The sequence below is a fragment of the Papaver somniferum genome, chromosome 5 (genome assembly GCF_003573695.1).
Source record: "Papaver somniferum cultivar HN1 chromosome 5, ASM357369v1, whole genome shotgun sequence".
Lineage (NCBI taxonomy): Eukaryota > Viridiplantae > Streptophyta > Magnoliopsida > Ranunculales > Papaveraceae > Papaver > Papaver somniferum.
This window is the reverse complement of record NC_039362.1, coordinates 58,201,474-58,214,955: the sequence shown is the minus strand read 5'-3', so window position 1 is coordinate 58,214,955 and position 13,482 is coordinate 58,201,474. Positions and strand designations below refer to the sequence as shown.

The following is a 13,482-nucleotide window of genomic DNA, read 5'->3' as shown; positions in this document are numbered from 1 at the left end:
TTATGTTGAGCATTTGAACTAAATTAATCATCTTGGTTGGTTATTTAGTTATTTGCTCCGAAAGTCTTCTTTTGTCGAGCAAAACTTTTGACAATTAAATTGATTACTTCGTGATTAGTTTGGTTGTGTTTCCAATTAGATTAATTATGGTTCTCTTGTAATTAGTCTAGTTGAGTTTTCATATATTCCACAAGTCTTGTGTTGAGTATATGAACGGCTATACTAAATGTTATTGGTTAATGTAGTCGTATATTCCGTAAGGTTTTCCTTATGTTGAGTATGTGAACGATTAAGTTAGTCATCTCCGTATGATTACCTTAGTCGTAGCTCCGTAAGTTTACTTATGTTGAGCACAATCAATTAAATTGATCACTTTTGTGGTTTGATTTAGTTGCGTATTCCAATTAAATTAATCATGGGTTTACTTGTGATTAATTTGATTGAGTTTTGGATATAGAAAATCATTCCTATGGTTTTTGGTGTCCAATTAAAAATCCTTCTTTTCTTTCGAAATTAAGGTCGCTCTTGTTGTTCTTTCGGGAATGACATCAAATGGGGGAGAGTTCTTTTGAACTTGTGCTTAATGGTAATATCTTGCGGGGTGTGCGGCTGTGGAATTTTATAGGGGTTATCTTGTATCTTAAAACTCCTTGATGAATGCATTTAGCTTCGGCTTTATGATTGCATCTAAATTAAGTTGGTATGTATTTTTTCTTTTAGTCTATGAAACGTCTCTTCTCGGAAATTTCATTAGGATCCCGTTCTTGTACCTTTGCCAATTTTATTGACAAAAATGGGGAGAATTAATGTGTAGTTCTACTACATATACATATGGTTTTCGGATCATTGTGTAAGGGGGAGTGGTTTCCATGTGAGATGGAGTATTGACTAAGGGGGAGTGATACATATCACCGTAGTATTATTGTTAAAGTCGTGATGCAATTGGACTTTGATGTTACATAATAATACTATGTCACTGTATAATGATGATCGAGAATCTCGATTTCTCTCATTGTTATAGCTACGGATCTTCAACAACGGTGATGCTAAACTTACAACCTTTGGGATCATTGGAGTACTTGGAAGGACGAAGATTTCAGGGAACGTTGAAGATTAGACTATGGAATAGGAGCCACTAAAGTTTATCTTTTTTGTATTCCATATGTATTAATAGTTTTGTCACTAAAATTGACAAAGGGGGAGATTGTTAGAGCATAGCTCGGTCGACCTCGCATGCGTTGCTATATCAAGCATGTTTGTCAATGTTAGTGATCAAAACTATGAGTCTTGATTTCTAGTCTACATAGCTAAGTCTCGGACTAGGATAGAAAAGTGTAGTTGAGCTCAAGGACTTCATGGCGATTCATCATACAACGACGAAGATCTACTCAAGGAACCGTGGAACTTCATCAACAAAAAGGTATGTGGAGACTTGAACTTATCTATCACTCAAAAGTATCTCTTCTATCTCCTACTTCTTATGAGACAAAAGTCATGCTATATAGACTGGATCATACACATTTGATATTTCGAGCCGAGTATATCTCGCCTATCTATATCTCGAAATCATGTGTTGGTAAAGCGTTTCGCTTTGATCGGGTTTATCTTCACCTAATGACGAAAGTCATAATGTTTCAATCACTTTGAAAATCGCTTTGACGAGAAATAGTGTAACAACTATATAACGTCCTCTAAGAATGTTTCAATGGTTGGAATGAGAGTTTAGGTCATATAACCAATGATGGATATAAGCATTGTGTGGAAACACATATGTGCATAAGTCTATTCCTTAATCCGAAGTTTGCGAACTTTGTTGATTGAGAGAAACCGGAGGAATTGGCTTTGCCAAGTCCGAACTGACGGAAGTTCTCTTCCGAGAATTTCTTGGGATTTCCAAAAACTCGTTTGTGTGTTTAGTCCGCGAACTGGCGGAAGTCTCTTGCCGAGATTTTCTGCTGAGTTTGGAAAACTCTGCCGGTTGTCTTAAGTCCGCGAACTTGTTTGCGTACTTGAGTGGGTTATGATCTAAAGATGTGCTCTTGAACATGAAACTTAAATTACTAAGGAATGCAGTATGCAAACCGTGGCTATAAAGTTCATGAGCCGATTCAATCGAATCGAATCATCTTTGTTTCAATTGTGTCTTGTGTAGTTACATAAGATCTCATAGCAATTGAACAACTCTCTAACTAGTTCATTTGAGTCAATTGAACTAGTTATGGTGAAGAAGAACAAGGTTAATATGAAATGCTCATATGGTTAACCTTTTGGGTTACTATGTTGAACCAACATACACGTACACGTTTGGGCACGGTTTTCACAAACCCAGTAAACGTATATCTCAAGTGTGTGTGACAAGCTAAGTTTTCGATCTAACGGTTGAGAAATATTAGCTTGAATCTAAATCAGGTTTTCATCTAACGGTGAATATTGATTGCTTTGTACTAAGGCAAAACCCTGATTTGAAGACTATATAGGAGACATCTAGCATTGGGCAAAACTAATCCCCAACGTCTGTGTGATACTAGTGCGCTCGCTAGAGTCGATTCTCCTCTAACCTTTGGTTTTCTTCTCTAAAACCAGGTTAACGACTTAAAGACTTCATTGGGATTGTGAAGCCAGACCGATACTACTTTTATCGTAGTTGTGTGATCTGATCTTGCATCTTCTATCGTACGAGTACAATCTTATTGATTGGCTTGAGATCGTGAGAGTTCTCCGATAGGAAATAAAGAAGTCACAAACATCTTCTCACTGTTTGTGATTCCTCGACGTCCTCTTGTTTATACAAGTAAGACTGTTGAGAGGTGATTGATTAATCTAGTTGTTCTTCGGGAATATAAGACCGGATTATCAATTGGTTCCTGTTCACCTTGATTTCATATCTAAGACGGAACAAAAACCTAGGGTTTCTGTGGGAGACAGATTTATCCTTTGATAGACTTTTCTGTGTGAGACAGATTTGTTTATTATCAAGTCTACGATTTTGGGTTGCAGCAACTCTTAGTTGTAGGTGAGATCAGCTAAGGGAATCAAGTGCGCAGTGTCCTGTTGGGATCAGAGGCGTAGGGAGTACAACTGTACCTTGAATTAGTGGGAGACTGATTGGGGTTCAACTATAGTCCAGTCCGAAGTTAGCTTGGAATAGGCTAGTGTCTGTAGCGTCTTAATAAAGTGTGTATTCAATCTGGACTAGGTCCCGGGATTTTTCTGCATTTGCGGTTTCCTCGTTAACAAAACTTCTGGTGTCTGTGTTATTTCTTTTCCGCATTAAATTTTTATATAATTTAAATAATACAGGTTGTCCGTTAAAGATCATCAATTGGAAATCCGACCTTTGGTTGTTGTTTGATATTGATTGATCCTTGGACATTGGTCTTTGGTACCGTCCAAGTTATCTCTCTTTGATAAAGATTTGCAGATTTCCATTTGCTTGAGTAAAGATCAAATCGAGAGATTGAGATATAAACTCTTTGATATATCTTTTTAGTGATCGAGTCTAACTGTCTAGTTGATTCTCATAAAAAGTATATTGGAGTTTGTCCATACAGATTGCTAAGTGAAATATTGGGTGGTGTTGTTAGACCCCCGCTTTTTCAATTTGGTCCTGCTACCAATAATTCATCAAACGAGTAACATTTGCTCAAATGAGCAATATTTGCTCAGACTAAGGAATATTTATTAAATATATAATATTTTAGTAAAAAAACTAAATTATACTAAATACAGAGTTATTTTACAAAACTTTTGGTTGGTAACTTAGGAATATTGGTTCAACTATCAATATTCAACAATCCATCGAATGAGCAATATTTGCTCACCTGAACTATCAACATTTACTTGAGAATCATACCTCTATTTCAACAGACACGTTCAATTCATGAGTCTCAGAACATTTGCAAATCACGTTCGACTCAGCAATATAAGGACTCATCATCCCATGAAGTCATTAACTGACTAACTAAATACACGTTTGCCTTGCAGACTCCACAATCACGAGACATCAATCGTGTCACATAGGGGGATATTAACTAGGGTTTTGGTCTGGCGGTCTACGGCACGTGTGTTCATACACACGATGAGAATGTGAGCAAGTCGTGCAATCAGTTGAAGGAGTTAGCAAAGTAGTGGGTAGAAAATCAATTAAGTCTCCGCACGATGAGCAACTGGTTTTAACACGATTTCCACTTCCCCACTCTTTGACTCCAGCAACTGTCACATTTCATAGGATCAAGGTGTTTACAATTCTAGCACTACAAGAAAATTGAGATTTAGGGTCTACATGTATTCAGTTGGTACAGGGTCGTTTTTAATGTCTAAAGATCTTTAGCAACCAGCGAGGCAACAGATAGGCTCCGTGACTGCAGACTTACTTGCTGGAGACCTGTACCAACTGTGTCGCTGGTAGAGATATCTTTCAACTACTATGAAGCGACTCAAGTTTAAGTTGGCACAAATATTCGTCAACCACTAGCTTTTGCTGGTAGAGCACGTAAAGCATTTGCCGCTGAAACATTTAACCCTCAAAAGCATTGGTGGCTCAAGACTTGAACATTGTTGGTAAAGGTGGAAACTATACAACGTTTTCAGCCGTTATAGGGTTTAACTAGCTGAATTTTAGTTGTTGAGGCTGCTAGTGAAGGGTTGGAGCCGCTATATTTCTCGATGAAAGAGAGTTTCCTTCCACTGAATTTTAGTTGCTCAAGAGTTCTAGCTTCCGTATTGTTTGTTGGATGAGAATTTCAGCCGCTGATTTTTCAGTTGGCTCAAGGGTTGTGCCACCAACTTTTTGTTGGTCAAGCTTTCTATACACCAGTTTTTTGGTTGGAACAAGTGTTAGCTCTGAGTTGGTGAAATGTTATACACACATGGTTAATTCTGCTGCTTATGGGTTTGAGCCATTAAAGATCAGTCGGTCAAGGTATTATTATTGTTGCTCAAAGGCTTGTCCCTCAACAGATTTGAGTTGCTAGAGAGTGGTTTCTCGAGAATATCATGAAAAAATAAATGTAAGCTTCATTTTGTTAATAAAATTCAATTCATTAACATCCAAAAAATCAAACTACAATATACATAGAGGACATATGGGCCTAAGCGGTGATTGAGCAACGGCTGAGAGTCAGAATCTTTACTTGGCTGGTCTCATATGCTCACTGCAAAAATGATTGGATCCAGGCTGAGTATGTATCTTTACTTGTCTATGCTCTCATATGCAGGGTACCTGAAGGAACACCTTCCCATGGAGTGGGGATCATCAACTCCAGTGTTCTCTGCAACAGCAATAAGATGGGTTACTCTGGGCATTGGTTTTAAATAATGCACATACGCCCCCATGTGCTTAACTTATTTACGGCAAAAAAAATATCACAAGCACCACCTGCAGAACACTTACCTACACAAATCCATGGTAAGAACAGAACATTTCAGTAAAGTTGTCTTCACATGCTGATTTGAATCTGTTAAAGAACCAAAAAGCATTAGAGATTTTTTTTTTCCCGTTTGAGCTATATGCTTTGAAACCAAGTTAAAGAGACGACTCACATATACTATGAAGTTTAGAATTGGATCAGTTACTCCAGATAAAGATTAGAAATCTAATGAGCAAGCAATGGAAGCTCTGCCAATTGTTGAACTTCAATTTGCACTGGTTGAACTTGAGGAGGCTCCTCAACAACCTATTCCTGCACAACTACCTCTTCCTCATTGTTCAGATGATGATGAACTTCGACACCATCACTCAGCTCCTCTGCAATAAGTGCTGTAGTATCAGCTGGCACGGCGAAATCAGGGAAGAGGGTTCTGAAAAGAAAAACAATATTCAAGTCCCATTATCGTAACAGAAAAGAAGAAAGAATAATAAAAGAACAAGACCAACCAAGTTCTTGAGCTGCGGCTGTGATGCTTTCACTTGTTCCATTAACCAATACGGACTCGGGCTTCAGCACTTGACCCTCGTTACGATACCTAAAAACATCATTCCGAGCTTAGTAACCCTTTCCTATGGTGCTAGGAAAATGACTGTGTGAACTTCCTTCCTACTTTGTCCTCCCAAGTTACACATCATGTTACCTGAACAATTATCTCATCCTTTCAAGTCAGGATTTTCTGATTTATGTCCTGGTCAAAAGCAACATTTCAAGTCAGCCAATTGAGAATCACAGCAGTAAAACAGCAGAAGCAGGTATAAACTACAATAAATCAAATTTTGGTTGTCCTTCGAGCGCTAACGATCGGCCTATCACCGGTAAGTTATCAACCAATAAACAGTCCCCAATAATCAGCCATATTACACAACGTTTCTTTCTTATCGCTAAACCAATGATATTATATTTGGTTACAAACTAATTAGACAGGATGTAAAGAGATAGTAACACATGCAATTAGGCTTCAGAATCCACCGGTCCCAAAAGACTTGATCTAATGTTAAGTCACCATTCCACATGCATTTTAATCAGTAATTGAGCTAACTAGGTCTTAAACAACTTACATCCATAGTTGACAGGGTTCAAAACCCCATTTCAACATTATCTCTAAGTATTATATGCTATACTTGCGGCGGTTTTAGACACATGCGACGAAATAGTAGTTCTGAACCAAAAACTAACATGTATACATTAAAAGCTAACCGTTTACCTGCATACGTCCGGCTGTATCATCAAGAACCACATCAGAACTGTTTCGCCTTGCTTCTTGTATTGCTTGCTTTGCCACAATAGCAGGATCTTTTTCGTAGCCTTTCTCAAATATAGGAATCTGAATAAGAAAGAACATACCAGAATTTGCAACTAAGTCATCAAAAACCCATTGTTAATCTCAAAATGCTCAAAACCAAAAGACTCGAGCAGTTTGATCAACATACCTGGAGCTTACGAGCATGAGTTCGAAGCTGTTCAACTGCTCCAGACTTGAATGTATCGCAAGCAGCCATCATAACACTAATATCTTTCTTTTGAAGCCAGTATGGTATCTGCAATATAAAAAGTAGGGGATTATAACAGAGGAATATTAAAAATGTGCAGCCTGTAGCCAAATACTGCCTAGAAAGTTATGGCAAAACTGAACGACTGCACTTCTTCTAAATTTAACTGACGAAAAGTTTGCAGAACCTTAGCAAGATTGGTGAACTTCCCAACTCCATAGACACCAACAAAAGTGATCCCATATGGCCCCCCTTGCTCCTTGGCAGCATCTACATCTCTTAATACATCGATAGAGCGTTCGGGAATTAAAATGCGAACAAGTGCGTTTTTCATCGCCTGCCTGCAGACACCCACAAGCAAGTGGTTCGTTATTCAGAATATATACTGATGCAGTAAAAATATTAAAATCACACATACCTGAACTGTTGATGAAACTCCAGTAAATGAAGCCAGCTTTTTTCCTACAAGACTAGCCGCTATGGATTCACATAGCTTCTCAGCTATTTCTTCCGCCTGGCAAAGCAAATAAGTATAATAAGCAGGTTTCATAACCATGTGAAAGCCAACAGAATTGAAAAGACAAACATACCACATTCTTGGTCCGGAGCCTATCTTTAAGAGCTGGTTCCAGGTCTGACTTCTCCAGATTTGCTTTTCCTGCAATACTGAAGATACACAGTCGCAAGATAAGTATATGGTGAATCAACATGTCGCAAACGAAAAATAAAAAATCCAAGAAATTTCAGCCTGGGTGAGGTTTGGTTAAGGTAACTTTTAAGGTGTTGATCTAGCATCAACCAATAATAGCACAAGGAACGTAAGAAGAAAAAAAAATACAGTCGACAGGGCATAGAAATTGACCTCTGGAAAATTGACGAAAACCATCCTTTGTTTTTCATTCCGGCTACCTCATCTTCCTCCTCTTCACTGTCCAACATCTCAGTGAAACTATGAAACACACAAAGATTACTTACCATCTCTAGAAACTAATTTCTGTTCACATTTAAGGAAGAAGTAATCAAATAGGAGCGAAAGATCAATTTTTGTTTAAATTAGTCAGAGACGAATCTCGTCTGAACTACGCAACAATCATCACTTCAGAACTTCTCCATCAAAAACAATACCAACATTCAAAAAATCAAAAAGTAACAGAAAAAAAACAATTAACTGGAAAGAGGCTTCATAGAAAAGATAGATTTAGCAGCATAAAATAGATTCAGCCATAAGCTTGTCTGTAATTTCTTCAATCATAAGCCCCTTAATAAATTTCAAACAAGTATATTAAAACCCTAAATCAGATCAATATTACTTGAAAAATAAAAAAATCAAAATCAAAGAAAGAAATAAAGAGTTGATTTCGGGAATCAACTCAGAATATGGGTAGTGATATATAGAGTGCTCGTCAAGGCCATGATTAACAGCCACAAATGAGACAATTACAATATCATCATTGTCAATACCTTCAATTACTTCTGTATTTATGCTGAACAAAAACAAACATTAGAATTATTGAAGAACAAAATAATCAAATCTAATTTTGAAACCCTAATTGAGAAAGTGGAAGAGAATATTGAGAGAAAAAATTCGAGATTGAGGAATTCAAAAAAACAGAAAAATCATAGATACCGAGACAAACCATATAAAACTACGTCAATTTTTGGAGCCGCGGACGTGATAGACACATTTTTGGGTCTAAGTTGTCCTCAATTTTCTGTGTTGTTGGTAATCGATTTCGTATTTATTATGGTGTTTTGTTTGTTTGTAGGTGTTTTTGGAGAGATACACTTGTGTGGAAAAAGTTGGTCGAAAAGTGCTATTTGGACCCCCAGGTGAAAATTACTAAAGGTACCCCGAAGAAGTGTTAAAGGCACTCACTGAATTACTAAGGGCACCCCAGTTCAGCTGCTAAAGGGAACCCAGACGAGGATAAGGGGCACCCTTCCTATTAATTTCAAAATTTCAGTTTTGACGGGAGTTTGTTGCAGTCACCTGGAAGATTTTGATTCGAGTTTTCGTGATGATTTACCGTGACTCAATAGCTGGAATTGCGTGGGAAGACTTGACTGAGCCTAACATGCATCGTACGGGTCTTTGGTTCGACTGAGTTTGGCTGGATTCTCGCGTGGAAGGAAACAGAGTGCCACGGGTTATAGTTAGTCCATTCCGAGTTATAAGTGTGTGATCGAGAGGTTTTCATGTGCCTGATCCGCGTTATACAACTGCTGGATGATGACTCGACGTGTTGGGAGTCTTATGTCACGAAAAAACAACGTGTGGAGTTAAATCTGGGAAGAAAATATTCCCGAGAATATTTTTCTTCAATGCCGAGTAATGGAAGATTATATGCAGTTATGATGGGAGATTTGGGGCAGTGAAGCTATATAAGTCGTTGAGGGTCAATAGAGTGCGGACACGGAGAGTTTGGGTCAGTTTAGAGCAACAACAGAGAGGTTTGATCAAGTTGCAGAGAATATTTTTATGCTGTTGCTGTGAACAAAACGAAGAACATAAGACGCAAAGGGACAGTCGTTTTACTACAGTGACAATGACAGAGGTCTGAGGGTCGTATTACTACAGTGTCAGAGACGTTTATCTGTTGTCGTTCTTTGTAACAGTGTTCTGCAACAATTATAAGTGTTGCAAACACCCGATTTTCATCATTTTCTCTCCATCATCTTTGTAAACAATTTTTGAGCATGAATCAATATTTTGAGCAAGTTTACACAATGATGAGCTAAACCCATCCTTTGGGGAGAAGGAGGAAGTTATTTCACCAATGAAAAGTGGTAATCTCTATTTTATTCAATTTATGCAATTATTATATGATTATTTTCCTTGATAAATAAATTGATAAAATGGTTTTTGTTAAACAATTGTCATTTCAATTGATGGAGCATGCTAGCCTAGGGTTTTGATGTCCCATACTTTCGATCTACAATTGTTATTTCTAAAAAAATCAACTTTTGCAATATTAAGAATCAACTTGAATGCATGATTTGCAAGATTATAATTAGAGAATATAAATCACTTTGATATTGGTAAATAGTGGAATCCATAGCCCCAGTCTTCTCCATATTTTTCATATCACTTTTATTTAAGTTTGCTATATTTTTAATTTAAAATTAAGTCTAAAATCCGCTTTCACAAGTCTCAACGAACTTATTACTACAACAAGTTTACTGTCAGCGAGTTTACTGTCTTCCTTCGTGTGAATATATGCTGAGGACTTGAAAACGGATGCTTTAATTTCCTAGTAAAGGGAAAGGATTGGCCATACAAGATAAGGGTTCGGATTTCATCATCGTTCTCTTCTTGCCTGCCTTAGGAAAACGATACTTAACGCGAACCTAAGCTTTAAAATTTGGAATAGAACGAGACCGATAGGGTAACGAGCTTAATAGGAAAGTCATTCGAAAAATATTGGTTACTCTTTTTAGCATACTTCGAAGTTCATGAGTTGAATGCGTGACTGCGCCGCCTTGTAATACCGGTGATACCTTGGGTATCAAAGCTCCACTGAGCTTCTCTCGTCTCGATTCAACTTACTTTGACTCGGATTGATTCCAGAGGGGTTTGCTTAAATTATAACGAATTCCCTTTCGAAGGATTAGAAGCTGGTCCAGAAACAATCTAAGTGGAGCCATCATGCTTTTTGTTTGCTAGAAATCAGTAGGTTAGCTGTGGTAGAGTCAGCCTTGTTTGTGTTTGCATAGAACTTCCCTTTTCTTTAGGATTTTTTTCTTTTTCTTTTGTTTTTCTAGTGTATGCCCGAGGTCATCAGAGAACAGGCTTGGAAAAGAGACAATCTAGGTCGATTGATTAGTAAAAAACCTAGTAATTCTTCTTATGGAAGCGGGGAGCTCGAAGACTCTTCTTTTGGGAGCCCCATATTTGGAAACTTCGGTTTTGAGAATCTGTCTCTTCGTGAGGAAAGTACACCTAGTACTTCATCTGTGCCAGCGATGAAAACTTTGAAAGTTACATGTTCCCAACTAGGACCAACCGAGCTTCGTGCATTAAATTTCCAGCCAATACGGCTAATTTCGAGATAAAACCTAGTCTTCTTCAGATGATCCCTATATTCTTAGGAAAATATGATGAGAACCCTTATTTTCATATTAGGGACTTTGAGGAAATTTGTGGGACAGTTAGAATAAAATACCTTACTGATGAAGTTTTGAAGCTTAAGATGTTCCCCTTTTCCTTGAAAGATAAAGCCAAGACCTGGCTAAACAACCTACCATCTGAATCCATTGAAACATGGCATGAACTTATTGCTGCTTTCTATATGAAATTCTACCCTAAGCATAAAACTGCAGCTGTTAGGTAGAAAATTAGTGCTAGTGTACAACAAGAGGGAGAGTCTCTTTATAGGTTTTTAGAGAGATTCAATGATCTCCTATCCCAGTGTCCTCACCATGGATTTGATAAGATGAAACTCGTAGAGATTATTTATGATGGTTTAGACTATTCGACCAAAGCCATGGTCGAGTCTATGTACGCTGGTGAGTTCACTAGTAAAAGTGCTGAAGATGCCTTTACCTTCTTAGGAGTTGTTGCTGAGAAATACCAACAGTGGGAGTCTTGTGTTGAACCCCCTAAAAGACTTTTGGTCAATAGAAGTAGCACCAATGTGGTAGACACAAGCTTTGGGTCAGATGCTAAGTTTGCTGCTTTGTCTAGAAGATTAGAAGCTTTGGAAATGGGTCAGTCTAAAAATAGGTCCCTTGTTGAACCTAATGATAGAATTAGAGCCTCTCAAGTCTCTAGTTGTGGAGTAGAACCCGATAACTCGTTTTGGGAAGGTCAGGTTAGTGAAGAACAAGCCCATGTTGTCTATAACAACTCTAGGTTTGAAAACTGTCAGAAGTTTGACCCATACTCAGATACCTACAACCCTGGTTAGAGAAACCATCCTAATTTCTCTCGGTCTCAAGGCCAGAATCAAGGTCAACCTAGTAATTCTCATCCTCCCCCAGGTTTTGGTTATAATAAGAATTCTTCAGGTCAAGCCCAGTTCCAGAACCTTTCTGAGAATAGAATGACTAGCTTAGAGGAATCTCTTAGTATACTAAAAAAGAGCCAAGATATGCTATCACAAAGTCAGGAAATGTTAGTAAAGAGCCAGGTTAATTTTCAAGAGGAAACCAAGCATAATTTCAAGAATAATTCCCAGTCTCTTACTAAATTAGAACTTCAAGGCGGCCAAATAGCTAAGTTTCTTAGTGAGAGAGAAGATGGAAGGTTCCCTAGTCATACTTATCCTAATCCCAAAGGAGAGAAATCGTACAATCATGTTAATTCTGTTACAACTCTTAGGAGTGGAAAGAAAGTTGACAACAAGGTTGCCATGCCTGATAGTGAACATGTTGTAGTTCACCCTTCTGAGCCAGAAAACGAGGAGACTGATAGAGTCTCTAAAGAGACCAATGAGGGTCCTAATGAGTCCGACTTTGTTCCTAGAGCCCCATTCCCACAGCTGCTAGCTCCAACTAAGAGGGAGTCCAACTTTAATGATATATTGGAGGTTTTTAAACAGGTTACTATCAACCTCCCATTGTTAGATGCGATTAAGCAGATTCCCGCTTATGCCAAGTTTCTTAAGGATATGTGTACGCGAAAGCGAAAGCTTAGTGTCCAGAAGAAAGCCTTTCTAGCTAGTCACGTGAGTTCTATTATTCAGAATACCACTACTCCTAAGTATAAAGACCCAGGGTCCCCTACCATTTCTTGCACAATAGGTAAATACCGTGTTGAGAAACCGTTGCTTGACTTAGGAGCCAGTGTGAACTTACTTCCATATCATGTGTACCTTAAGCTAGGACTTGGTGAGATGAAACCTACCCAGATGACGCTTCAGTTAGCTAATAGGTCCGTTAAAATTCCTTGTGGTGTGATCGAGGATGTTCTTATAGAGGTCGACAAGTTTATATATCCTGTGGATTTTGTTATCCTAGATACCCAACCTGTCCCTGTCCCTGAACCAGAGAACCAGATACCGGTAATTTTAGGTCGCCCATTTTTAGCTACATCCAATGCGATCATTAACTGTCGAAATGGTATTATGAATTTGTCTTTTGGTAATATGACTATTGAGCTGAACATTTTTAATATTAGTACGCTACCCTCTGAACTAGACGACCCGAACATAGAAGAGGTGAACATGATAGGAACATTAGTCGAGGAGTCTTTACCAAACACTTTGTTAGAAGATCCATTAGAGAAATGCCTAGCTCACTTTGGGATTGATTTTGATGATGATAATGTGATTAATGAGGTGAATGATTTGTTAGATTCAACCCTTTTGTTAGACATTAGTAATGGATGGAAACCTAAGTTCGAACCACTACCAGTTTCTAAGTCTACCCTAGTTCCTTCGTTAGAAGAGCCTCCTAAGTTGGACCTAAAACCATTGCCAGATACCCTAAAGTATGTGTTTTTAGGAATGTCTAAGACTTTACCTGTGATTGTTGCTTCCGAATTGGATAGAGATCAGGAAAGTAGGCTAGTGACCGTCCTTCAAAACAACAAGGAAGCTTTAGGGTGGACTATAACAGACATT

At 38.1% G+C, this 13,482-nt stretch overlaps 1 long non-coding RNA gene, 1 other non-coding gene and 1 pseudogene across 3 annotated transcripts; all 3 read right to left on the bottom strand.

The window, feature by feature from the left end:
• Positions 1–4,996: 4,996 nt before the first annotated feature.
• On the bottom strand, positions 4,997–8,516 carry LOC113277447. Of its 2 annotated transcripts, none has more exons than XR_003324938.1 (11): positions 7,782–8,516; positions 7,510–7,585; positions 7,338–7,433; positions 7,107–7,260; positions 6,860–6,967; positions 6,634–6,753; positions 6,070–6,117; positions 5,876–5,964; positions 5,542–5,799; positions 5,393–5,456; positions 4,997–5,270 (listed from the first exon to the last, which is right to left on the bottom strand). It is a non-coding gene; the product is annotated as an uncharacterized LOC113277447 (long non-coding RNA). The 2 variants fall into 2 exon arrangements; XR_003324939.1 differs by having other exon boundaries at positions 7,510–7,577.
• LOC113284965 lies at positions 7,931–8,028 on the bottom strand. Its single transcript, XR_003328487.1, has one exon. It is a non-coding gene; the product is annotated as a small nucleolar RNA snR60/Z15/Z230/Z193/J17 (small nucleolar RNA).
• On the bottom strand, positions 8,286–8,376 carry LOC113284971 (annotated as a pseudogene).
• Positions 8,517–13,482: the final 4,966 nt, after the last annotated feature.